This window comes from Bidens hawaiensis, unplaced genomic scaffold (genome assembly GCF_021521415.1).
Source record: "Bidens hawaiensis isolate Kalapana, Puna unplaced genomic scaffold, B.hawaiensis_p1.1 tig00040308_1, whole genome shotgun sequence".
NCBI lineage: Eukaryota > Viridiplantae > Streptophyta > Magnoliopsida > Asterales > Asteraceae > Bidens > Bidens hawaiensis.
Window position 1 is genome coordinate 148,487 of NW_027505660.1, and position 11,260 is coordinate 159,746.

Sequence of the window (11,260 nt, forward strand, 5' to 3'; positions counted from 1 at the left end):
TAAATAAGAGTTTTGGCCCATTTCCTTCAGGAGTTGACTTTTCATGCACGCTCCTGACATCTGAATTGTCATCCTTTGAAAACTCCATAACCCCAATTTCCGAGGACTGCTCATTCGGTATCCCCAGTTTCACTGTTCATGTGTACCATGAGACTTGGATCTTCTAGTCCAATCGTAGGCTCTGCCATCTCCGGTGACACCTAAGTTATCCACCAAGTGAGAGCATTCTCCTGTTCATCATCTTTAAGCAACTCGTTTCGGTTAAAGAAAACCGATTCAGATACAGCGTCGTCCTCATCGCCAGTCAAGGATTCGGAAATATCATCATTTCTCATAAAGTTCTTTTCAGAATCTGAATCTGAATCTGAAACCTCATCTCGAAAAATTGGAGACCACTAGTCTTCCGTAATCCAAACTGAAAAGCACGACCCCTGCCATCTGACGTTAAAGTTCTTATTATTAATGAACCTAAAATGATTTACAAGGACACAAGCCCTCCCATGGGAGATGTTCTTATCATCATCGGAGCAATCGTATGGCCAAAGGGTTCTAGAATACAACAAAACATCCGCAATCCTCCCTAGCACTTGAAGCCTATTGCTGCTCCAATCTTCAGGAATGTTGGTGATGTAGTAGTTTGAAGCAATCCTTTGAACCCCCCGAACGTCTTCCAAGTTCCTGCCTTCAGCGTCATGTCTTTTTCTTCCTCTGTCACTCGTCACCATGCTTGTAAGTGTGATTGAGATAAGTTAAAAAGGGAATGGTATAAAACTGGTTTGAAGAGCTAGCAGTTGAAACAAACAACGCGTTAGTTGTTCGCCACTTGCCACGCTGTGACACTTCCGTCTTCCCAAAACCAGCTAATCCCACACTGATGCCTTCTCACCACCCTCAAACACACACCCCCTATTAATATTATTAACCCCCGCAATCCTCCACCTTCATTCCAATTCCAATCAACTCTCCAATGGCAGATCATGCTCACTCTCCGACGACAAGCCATTACTACCACAGCAAGGCACCTACATCACCCAGTCCCCAAGGACCAGATCTACCGCCAGAAAACTCTAAGAAGATTCAAAAACTCGCTAATCCTCACATTTACTCTTCTAATCCTCCTCGCCGTCGCCGGAGGTGTTTTATATCTAGTTTTCCGCCCGGAGAGGTTCAAATACTCGATCGATAGCGTCTCTGTAGGCGGCGTCAACCTCACGTCATCGGCTCCGATATCGCCGAGGATAACTGTTAATATCAGATCCGAAAACCCTAACGACAAGCTGACGGTCTATTACAACGGAAAAGGAAGCTCCGCTGCCATTCATTACGGTGACGTTATTTTATGCAACGGCGTCTTGCCGACGTTTACGCAGTCTGCTAACAACGTGACGGTGGTTCAAACGGCGCTAAGAGGGTCGAATATTGTGTTGGCGCGTGACTTGCACGCTCGGCTGGTGAAGCAGGAAAAGGAGAGACGCGTGCCGTTAAAGTTGAAGGTGAAGGCGCCGGTTAAAGTTAAGATCGGTGGCGTTAAGACGTGGGAGATCAAGGTTACCGTTAAGTGTGACGTGGCTGTTGACCGGCTTGTTCAGAAGTCAAAAATCGTATCGAAAAGGTGTGGGTATAGTGTGGATTTGTGGTGAACATTGTGGTTTACCCTTTGTAAAGATATTTTGGGACACTGATTAAATTATGATATACTTACTATATTTAGGATTATTATTATTATTATTGTGAAAAAGAATTTTTTTTTGGAGACGTGCTGTTATTTATATTTTTTGTTGTTTAAAATAATTTACACGAATTTGTTATAATATTTGTTTCTATTGGACAATCAATATTTTGTTTTCAACGTTGCAAATATAATTTCGTGTCTACAAGTATAACAATAACAAAAAAAAATAGTGATCGCTTACTGGAAACGTCAACACATCGACAAGTTGAGAAAACATGAAAGTCATGAAATTAAGCAATGGCGATTATTCCTTCGATCAAAGTAAAAGTTGAAGAAGTACATTACATTGTGTCAACAACTTATGGTACCAAAGATGAAAAGTTACTTAGAAGACCATAAAAATGTTTAACAACATACAATATCATGATGCTTAGAAGACCATCAAAAATTACTTCGTAAGAACATATGATACCAAAGATAAATCTTGGAGTATCCATACAACCTCCCCAATCGGAAAATGCATAATAGATATAGTTGTAGCCATTGTGTGAGGTGCCATAGACGTAAAGGGGAATACAATGAAAACTATTAAAGTGTTGTTCTTGAGGATAATGCATACATGAACAAACATAATGAGGGGGGCCTTCCCATGTTCCATTTCAGCTACTTCAGAGTTGATGTCAACATAAGTAGTCGACCTGCAATTACACTCCATGTTCGAACCATTAGAACCAATATCAACCAATTAGATTTTTTACATTTTTTTCTGGAAAGTATTATGTGTCACTTATATTTATGAAATTCAAAAATTAAATATATGTAGGTTTGCTTATGACTTTATCATATATGTGATTAAGGAGTGCCAAACATGCATCATCAATGCATATCACGTGTAATTAATATCATGCTAGAGTTTTTAAAGTAATGTAATAGTAATTAACTAATTACTTAGTTACTTGAGTGGCTCTCACATTTTACACCAGGGTGTGCATGGGTCAGTTTTGAGAGGTTTTGGGTCAACCCTATAACCATAACTGACATGTTGGCCAATTGATAACCATAATCATAGTTGGCCCATTATAACGGTTTCAGTTAATCAGTTTTGAAGATTATAGCGAGTCGGTTAACCGTAATCAAAACAATGTAATTATGTCTTAAAGTTTGAAACCAAATATTAAAAAACAAAATGACATAATCCAGCAAAATATATAATTCATAATATTTATACCAAATATTAAAAAAACGGCAAAACATAACCCAACAATGAAAATCAAGTTAATTCGATAACAACTATTGAACCGAAAACATAAAAATGGTATAATCTGAAAATTTGTTTTGATGAAAGTTAATCCCAAATATATTGTTGGTTAAATAAATGGGCCGGTTCGATTATGACGGGTTTGAAAGTATCTTTAACCAAAACCGACCCATATTTGACGGTTTTCGAAAGTTCATTAAACCGATCCACCAATTATGTCGGTTATCGGTTATAATCAATTTAGTTATGATGGTTATGATTCGGTTAATGGTTATAACAATTCTAATTCAGTTAACAGTTATGATGGTTAAGTTACTAATAAATATTTTACACGTTAATTCAAAACTATAGCATAATATTCATTACATGTCAAAATTATTTCTCTCAGATATCATCCTAGATTACTATAATAATAATAATAATAATAATAATAATAACTAACGTGAGGTCGATTATTGAAGATTTCATTAATAGACCCGGCCTTCCATGATGCCTTTCCTTCCCCGGCTTATTCTAGGAATATTTTAGTTTAATTCTTTATTTCATGAGCCAATAATATCATATCATTTTTAATTATTTCATATTTTAATCGATATCTAACTTGATAGATAACTTTAGTCCTATAATGATGTGCAAGAATACAAATATTTTATTAATTTATTTAAACAATTTCATGGTTTTAACAAGTCTGTGATAGTGATTTCCCTTTGACATCCATGTCATTAGTAATCTATCGTTATCAAAAGATGTTGTCTTGGCAAGAGTTGGACCTTTTCTTATTAAATTCATGTATGATCTATTGTTAATTTTTTTAATGGTTAAAAAATTATAGTTAATAAAAAAATGGTTAATTAATCTTTTAAACAGGCAACTGACGAAATTTACTTCATCGGAATACAATCACATTTGAACTGAGGAAAACTCTCATCTAAGACCAACGCCCGTGAACGCTTGCCCGAAGGCACAACAATACGGTAAGGTAAAACCCGCTCAATTTAATGATAGAACTAGCAGTCTCCACCTATTCGCCTAATCTCTAATCATCACCAATACCGCCAAAACTAGATGGTGGACATAAATCGAACCCGAATCACTTGAACATCATGTCTACAATTATCCCTTAATTACTCTTTTTACAAAAATGAATTTTAAAAGCGAACCTTATTATATCTTTCAGTTTTTATTTTTGGTGTTCCTAATTTTTTTAATCAACCAAATAATACAAACTTGTTCATACAAATAACCGAATAAATAGTCAAACAAATAAATTGTTCATTTATGTCTAATAACCTAAACGGCCACAAGATAATAATTCTTCAAGTCTCAAAATCAACCAAGTAATAAACCTGTAACATTGCATAAAATAAACTTTGTCAACACGAATGTTGGTGAGCAATTTTCATAGTTTTAAACAATAAGTATATAATAGATGAAATCCACAACTCGTATATGAAACAATAAATAATAACAACAATTTAGATAATGCAAATAGAAAATAGTTTGAGACACATTTCTATATGGTAACAACCAAATATACTCGGATAATAGTTGCCCTGTGCTACTAGCAATTAAGCAAAAATAGTTAGGGGAGCGTATGATCATAATTAATAGTTTCATAGAGGCCAATCCGCCTAAAGCAATAAACATATAGCATGTAATCATGTAAAACATATAACACCAAAGCGAGCATTTATTTAAGTGACATATACTAAAGAGTTTGTGGTTTGAGACACAAGTACAAATCATTTGAATTTGAATAAGTATGTAATGGCACCCCTAAAACGTAAGATGGAAAACGGGGGGATGAAAAAGTACACACATGAAATAAGTAACTTGAAGGATAGTTTGCGATAAAACGGAGGGTAAGTTCAACGGGCAAGACCTAGATTAAAAAGGATCTTGAGTTAGTAGATGGTTTTAAAAGCTTTAAAGTAAAATAATTTGACAAGTAAAATAAATAATTAAAGTTTGAGAGTTAAAGTGTAGATACATAAGAATTGAAGTAATGGTTTTAGAAAAGTAAGTTTACTCGAAGTCGGGTCTCGGTATTCTATTTATTAGTTTTTACTTAACATTTGTTAAGTAAATATTTAGGTATAATTGCAATATTGCAAAGTTAAATAGATACCAAAATGAGACTTTACAAGTGTTCGGATTTGTCGGTTCGAGTCTTGATAATTGGTCAAGCTCGAAGCCGAGATTCCAAAATGTTATGAGATAACTCAATGAAATCAAAAGAAGCTTAACCAAGAGTGTAGTTCTATTAAGAAGAACCTCAACATCCGTTAAGCGAGTGTTTGGTTTTGTCGGTCCAAACTTGTTATAAGATCAAGTTAGATCCAACATACCAAGTGTTTTGAGAAAACAATTTAAAATTAATTTGTAAAATAGTTTTATAGAAAATATGAGATTCGGTGGCTCAAAACACACTAGTGTGTCTTAAGCGAGTGAACTCGGTTTAGTTCGGTCTTGGTTCGATCCTTGACTCGGAATAAAACCGAGGATGGTTACCACATACCCATACCATGGAACTTTATTAAAATAACTTAGAAATGATAATACTCAAGTTTACATACATGTTAAAATATAGTGTTTAAATAAGAGTTCGGTTTCGGTTCGGTCCTTGACTCGGAATGAAACCAAGGATGGTTGCCACATATCCACTACCATAGAACTCATTAAAAATCCACTACCATATAACTCATTAAAATAAACATAAAAATAATAATACTCAAATCTTTCATACAATATGTTAATAATAAAGTATTAAACAAAAGTTCGGTTTTGGTTCGGCTCTAGACTCGGGATGAAACCGAAAATGGTGGTCACATACCCAATACCATTGAGCTATTAAAAAAATGATTTGGAAACTAAAAGTAAGTAAGGACTAAACAATATTAATAAGCATAAACAAAATTAAAGCATAACTTAAATTATTTATCAAGAACTATATTAGTCCTCCATGTAACCTTGCCTTGTAGCACGACACTTCAACTGACCGTGACCGGATAAGTGAAAGCCGAAGGAAACAAGGGGTGTATATTATATATATGTTGCAACATCAAGCTTTAAGTACAATAAATAGTTAGAAAACAAGGATTAATATTAGTTTGACCTTGAAGAGTCAAACTATAAGAACTTGAATAATGGATACTTGGATCTTAAATTGAGAGAGAATTTGGAGAAGAAAGAGCAACCAAAATGGTGCATGGGACATTGCTTTTATAATGGTAGAAGTATGGTTTATTCATATGGGGCAAAATGCATGTGATTGGTTAATATGATCAAACAAGCTTTTGATAATTGACAATAATAGTCCCTAAAGTTTGTTTTAAGTCATTTTTCATCATAAAGAGGTGTTTTAACGTACCGAAAAGGATGTTTTCTTGACCCGGCATTTGTGAAACATAAACGAACATAAAATCAAACATTTTATTAATAACGACGAATTCGAAAGATCAAAACGGGTCAGGTTTTTGATACAAATACAAATGCAAGTTAAACCGAAAAATGACAAATGTTACAACGGGTACGGGAACGGGAAACGGAAAAACTTAAAAATCAAGAAACGGGCACGACAATAAATACATAATATATATATATATATATATATATATATATATATATATATATATATATATATATATTACATAGGTAATTAATTATTAATAACAAATAAATAAATATATAATTTTTATCTATATATAATGTCATTTAAACATTTTATGTATAAAATTACAAGTTGAGGATCAAATGTAAGCTAGTCTAGATAGTGAGGGTTAAATGTTAAAATGCATAACCTAATTTAATACTATTTATGTAAACGTTAACAAAGTTTAGGGACTAGATGCAAACAATTGAAAGATCAAGGTTTATTGTTTAAACCTAAAGTTATATTATAACCTAAAACACTTTAAAAATTCCAGCCGCCCTTCTTCTTCTTCTTCCATCTTCTTAACCCATTTTCTGGCGCCGGAATACTGTATGTGGCGCCGGAATTTATCGGATATGTCCCGGAATCGTTTGTTGACCGTCCCCAGTTAACGTGTAACACACAGGCTTTAAGCGGAATATGCCAGTGTGTAACGTACAGATCATTCATAGATCGTAACACTATTAAGCCGGTAATAGTTATATCATTTCATTTCATAACGTAACAAGTACATAATTATTCATAATTAAAAATAAAAAGAAACACTTCATCAAAAAAATAAATAAGTTCTTTATTCAAATATCCTAAGGTATACTAATGATCTTCATCCTTAGCATGTCATCGATTCAACCTGTAGAACGTTGAAAATAATATATCTGTCAACAATTATGTTGGTGAGTTTTCTTAAGTTTTTGAGTATACATATATATGAAAGTCACGATTCAACATTCGTAATGTAATAAATATTCAAGCGTAAAGTAAATGAAAATCAATTCATGTCTTCCTCCTGTTCCTTTAGACGAGGCCGTAGTAATAGGAGAAATGAGAACCACCTTACGAACAATCGAAGTCGTATCGTTAGACGGCGTAGGTACGTCCCGTCGGACCCTCCCACTATGTGTATGTGTACGTGTTTGCGTAACTTCCACCATAAGAATAGTAAACACGTTGCAAGCAAGTTCACGTATAATCATAAACAATATGCAAGAATAATATTAACATGTACGCTAATTGTGAATCGGTTTATAAATAAGCACATAACTAACAAGGTAAAACTTGTGGCATGCTAAATCCCAAAAATATTAAAAGCGTTAAAATGGGGTTATGAAGAACTCACTTGGAATAGGGAATACGGTAACGAGAAGATGGTAATGATTAAAGCAACTAGATGGTTTCGCGAGAAGTCCTGATAATTTGTCTTAGTTATAAGGTATAAACAACATAAATATCTAAAACGAAAAGAACGAACTAAACATGAATATAAAACAAAAGTAGGTTTATAATAGATTTGAGAATCGTTAAAGTGTTCACATGTATAAGAAAATTTTATTAGTTTAAATATTTCTTTAAAGTCACCATTACTATTATTATTATTATTATTATAATAAAAAAAGATTTATAATTGATTATATATATATCCGAAAACGTTTTAACGAGAGTTTCTTTTAAGAGTTTCAATGGTGTTTGGATTGTTAAACAAGTGTAAACAATATTAGTTTTAATATAGTAAAGTACTTAATAATTAAAAAAGTTTAAAACAATTAATACAAAAAAAAATCAACAAAAACCAGGCCTGGGGGAATCGAACCCGCGCCCCAGGCCGGTTCAACGCTTTAACAGACGTGCACCAGCCAACTGGGCTGGTGACTAATCTGGTTAGAACACAAGAATGAATATATATATATATATATATATTGTAGTTCTGATTTCCCCCAATTATATTATAAACCCTAAATCATATCGATCCCAATTGATGATTATATACCCTTTGTCGATTAAAATTGACAGAGGGGTTTTATCAAACGCCCAAATCCGATCCCAACCCATATATTAATTACCTAATATGATGAAGGAGTGAAGGAGAACCAAAAGCTAGGGTTTCGGCCAAAACGTGATATCAAACGTGTGACACCCGGTAATTTCCCAATCCTATAAACTAAGTAATCAACCTAATAATTAGGTGATTGTAAATATTGAGCGCGCCATGTAAGAATCAGCGCGGGCATTTGTTATATGCGCCGTGCGCGAGCGCGCCATGTATGAATCAGCGCGGGCATTTGTTATATGCGCCGTGCGCGAGCGCGCCATGTTAGTCAGCGCGGGCATGTTATGTGCGCCCTGCGCGAGCGCACCATGTTAGGAACCTGCGTGGGCACATGTTATATGCGCCATGCGCAAGTGTATTGGTTTTATGTATCTATAACTTAATGTTGCCTATTGGATTGACCGTCTCGCATGATGCTAAGGCGGGTGCATCCCAAATCGTTTATGCGCGTGCGGAAAGGGAACTAACCTCCCCGCATGGCGGGAACATTGAGAGCTAGTTTGTCTGAAGCTCCAAGATGGAATTGACTTCAACATAACTGATCACTATGTTGAAATACCAAGACCACCTGGAGAATCTACAAATGAAACTCAATGTCCCTGACTGCGAGAAAGTTACGCACCTACCCGCAACAAAGAAATGTCCTTCACGCAGAAAGCTATGCGCACAAAGTTATGCGCGCAGAACACTTAGTCTATTCTCCAAGATGTAAGGAGATTACTCCCGCCCAAAAGGAAACAGTAGCGTGTTTCAGAGATTTTCCACTTTTTACTGTACACTGACAAAAGTACCTGAAAAAGCACACTGTAACATGAAAAGTCAACTGTCAGCCACCCTACTCCCACCAACCACAGACCTGCATGTCCTGTCCAAATCAAATCAAAATCTTTTATCCACTACTCCACTTTTAAATAAATAATAATAATTTCCATACTTTATCATCATTACACCTAGATATGAAAAGATTACAATCCCCTAAAGCAAGGGATTATGTTCCCTTGAGTTTGCCTATAAATATGTAACCTAAATTATCACCCAAAACACACTTCAAACTTCTCTCTTAAGAACTGCAAACTTACACTAATCATCGCCCAAACATCCGTTGTTTTCATTTCCGATCCTATTACTAGACCTTCAATTCCGAGGCCAACACCAAGAAAACCCGAATCTCGATTAATCCCTTAACAAGAACCACAGGTGAGTCTCACAGCCCCTATTTTCACCGTTTTCACTATTTTTAAACTGTTTTCGGGGCGAGGGACACGTACTTAAATTATGTTTTATCATGATACTCTTACAAGTAATGCAAGTAATTATGGGTTTAAATAATGTTTCATTATGGTATATTTACGAGCAATGCAAACGGTTATCTATGGTTTACTATGTATGTGCGCCAGAATTCGAGTAAGTGATCACTTTACCATTGGAACTCGAAGGGTAGGGACTGCTGGTTTGATCCACCCGCTCGTAGGGGTCGCACCTCTTTGCATAGACGAGTGCCTAGTATGGTCATGGGGCAGTACTACGGGATTGAGCCCGCTCGTAGGGGTCGCGCCTCTTTGCATGGACGAGCGCCTTGTTTTCCGGCACAACGTCTGCGCGTAACCCGCGGGACGGCATTACATTATTTAAACCGTAGTGGCAGCGCCACTTTGCATGGACGAGCACGTTTTCCCAGAAACGTTCGCGCGTAACCCGCGGGACGGTATTACTTGTTTCGCTCGTAGTGGCAGCGCCACTTACACAGACGAGCACAGTTCCCAGAAATGTTCGCGCGTAGCCGCGGGACGATTTAATCAGATTGTTATCAGAACTATGTTTTACTAAGCATGTGTTTCAATGATGCTATCAGAATTATGATATAGAATGATTTTTATCAAGACTATGACGGATACGAATTATCAAGTTACTAAAACTTGTGAACTCACCCAGTTTATACTGATTCAAATGTTTTTACGTGTCTTTCAGGAGATAACTAGGTAGCGCATGGAGTCACACTTAGAGCACCTCACGCTGAACATCTAAAACTAGCTTTTTGAGAGATTTTAGTTCTATCCCTTCGATGCGCGTGGTTGTTCCCGCCGCGCAAGGGGATATGGCGTGGAAATCTTCAACAGTTTTTATACTTGGATGTTTTTATGTAATTTTTAAACAATGTAATGTATTTGTATTAAACATTTCATGCGCAATGAAAATCTTACTTTGAATGTTTGCAATGGCCCGTGCTTAATTATCAATCCCCACTCGCGCGCGCCCGGTTGTTTCCGCCGCTCAGGGCCGGGTGTGACAAAACGAGACTTAGAACGACTTCTTAGATGCAATTGTCTTAGGGTTTCGCTTCGTGATAGTGAGGTGATGGTGTGGAGCAATTTTATTGAGTTTTGGACTCGTATTTATAGGCTAACAAGGTCAAGAACAGCCGCGTTCAAAGTTTACGAAAATGGTTCGTAATTGATTTGTTATAGCTGTCAATTACGCGTTATACTATAATAGGAAGGAGCGTGTATGATAAGGCTCCACCTAATTGATCTAATTCCGCGGTTTATGGGTTAATTGAATCAAAAACTGGAAGGGGGCATGTTGGCGACGGTGAGAAGGGAAAGAAGAGGGAAAAAAATACATTTTTTGTTATTTGCAACATGGTCCCTCGAAATTGGTTTGGTGATCAATTGTGGTGAATAGTATATTGTAAGGGTTATAAGTGCACTAATAGATACTTTAAACGATTATAAATATTTTAATACGAGTCACGCGCAAATAAAGATAAAACCGAATAACATAATTAGTAACTCAACGTTTCATTAAATGCGCTGATCCGATTACAAACGGGTAATAAAACGAGTACAAATTCAA

General features: G+C 35.8%; 1 pseudogene; it reads left to right on the forward strand.

Moving 5' to 3' along the window:
* Positions 1–723: 723 nt before the first annotated feature.
* LOC143614554 (NDR1/HIN1-like protein 13 pseudogene) lies at positions 724–1,671 on the forward strand (annotated as a pseudogene).
* Positions 1,672–11,260: the final 9,589 nt, after the last annotated feature.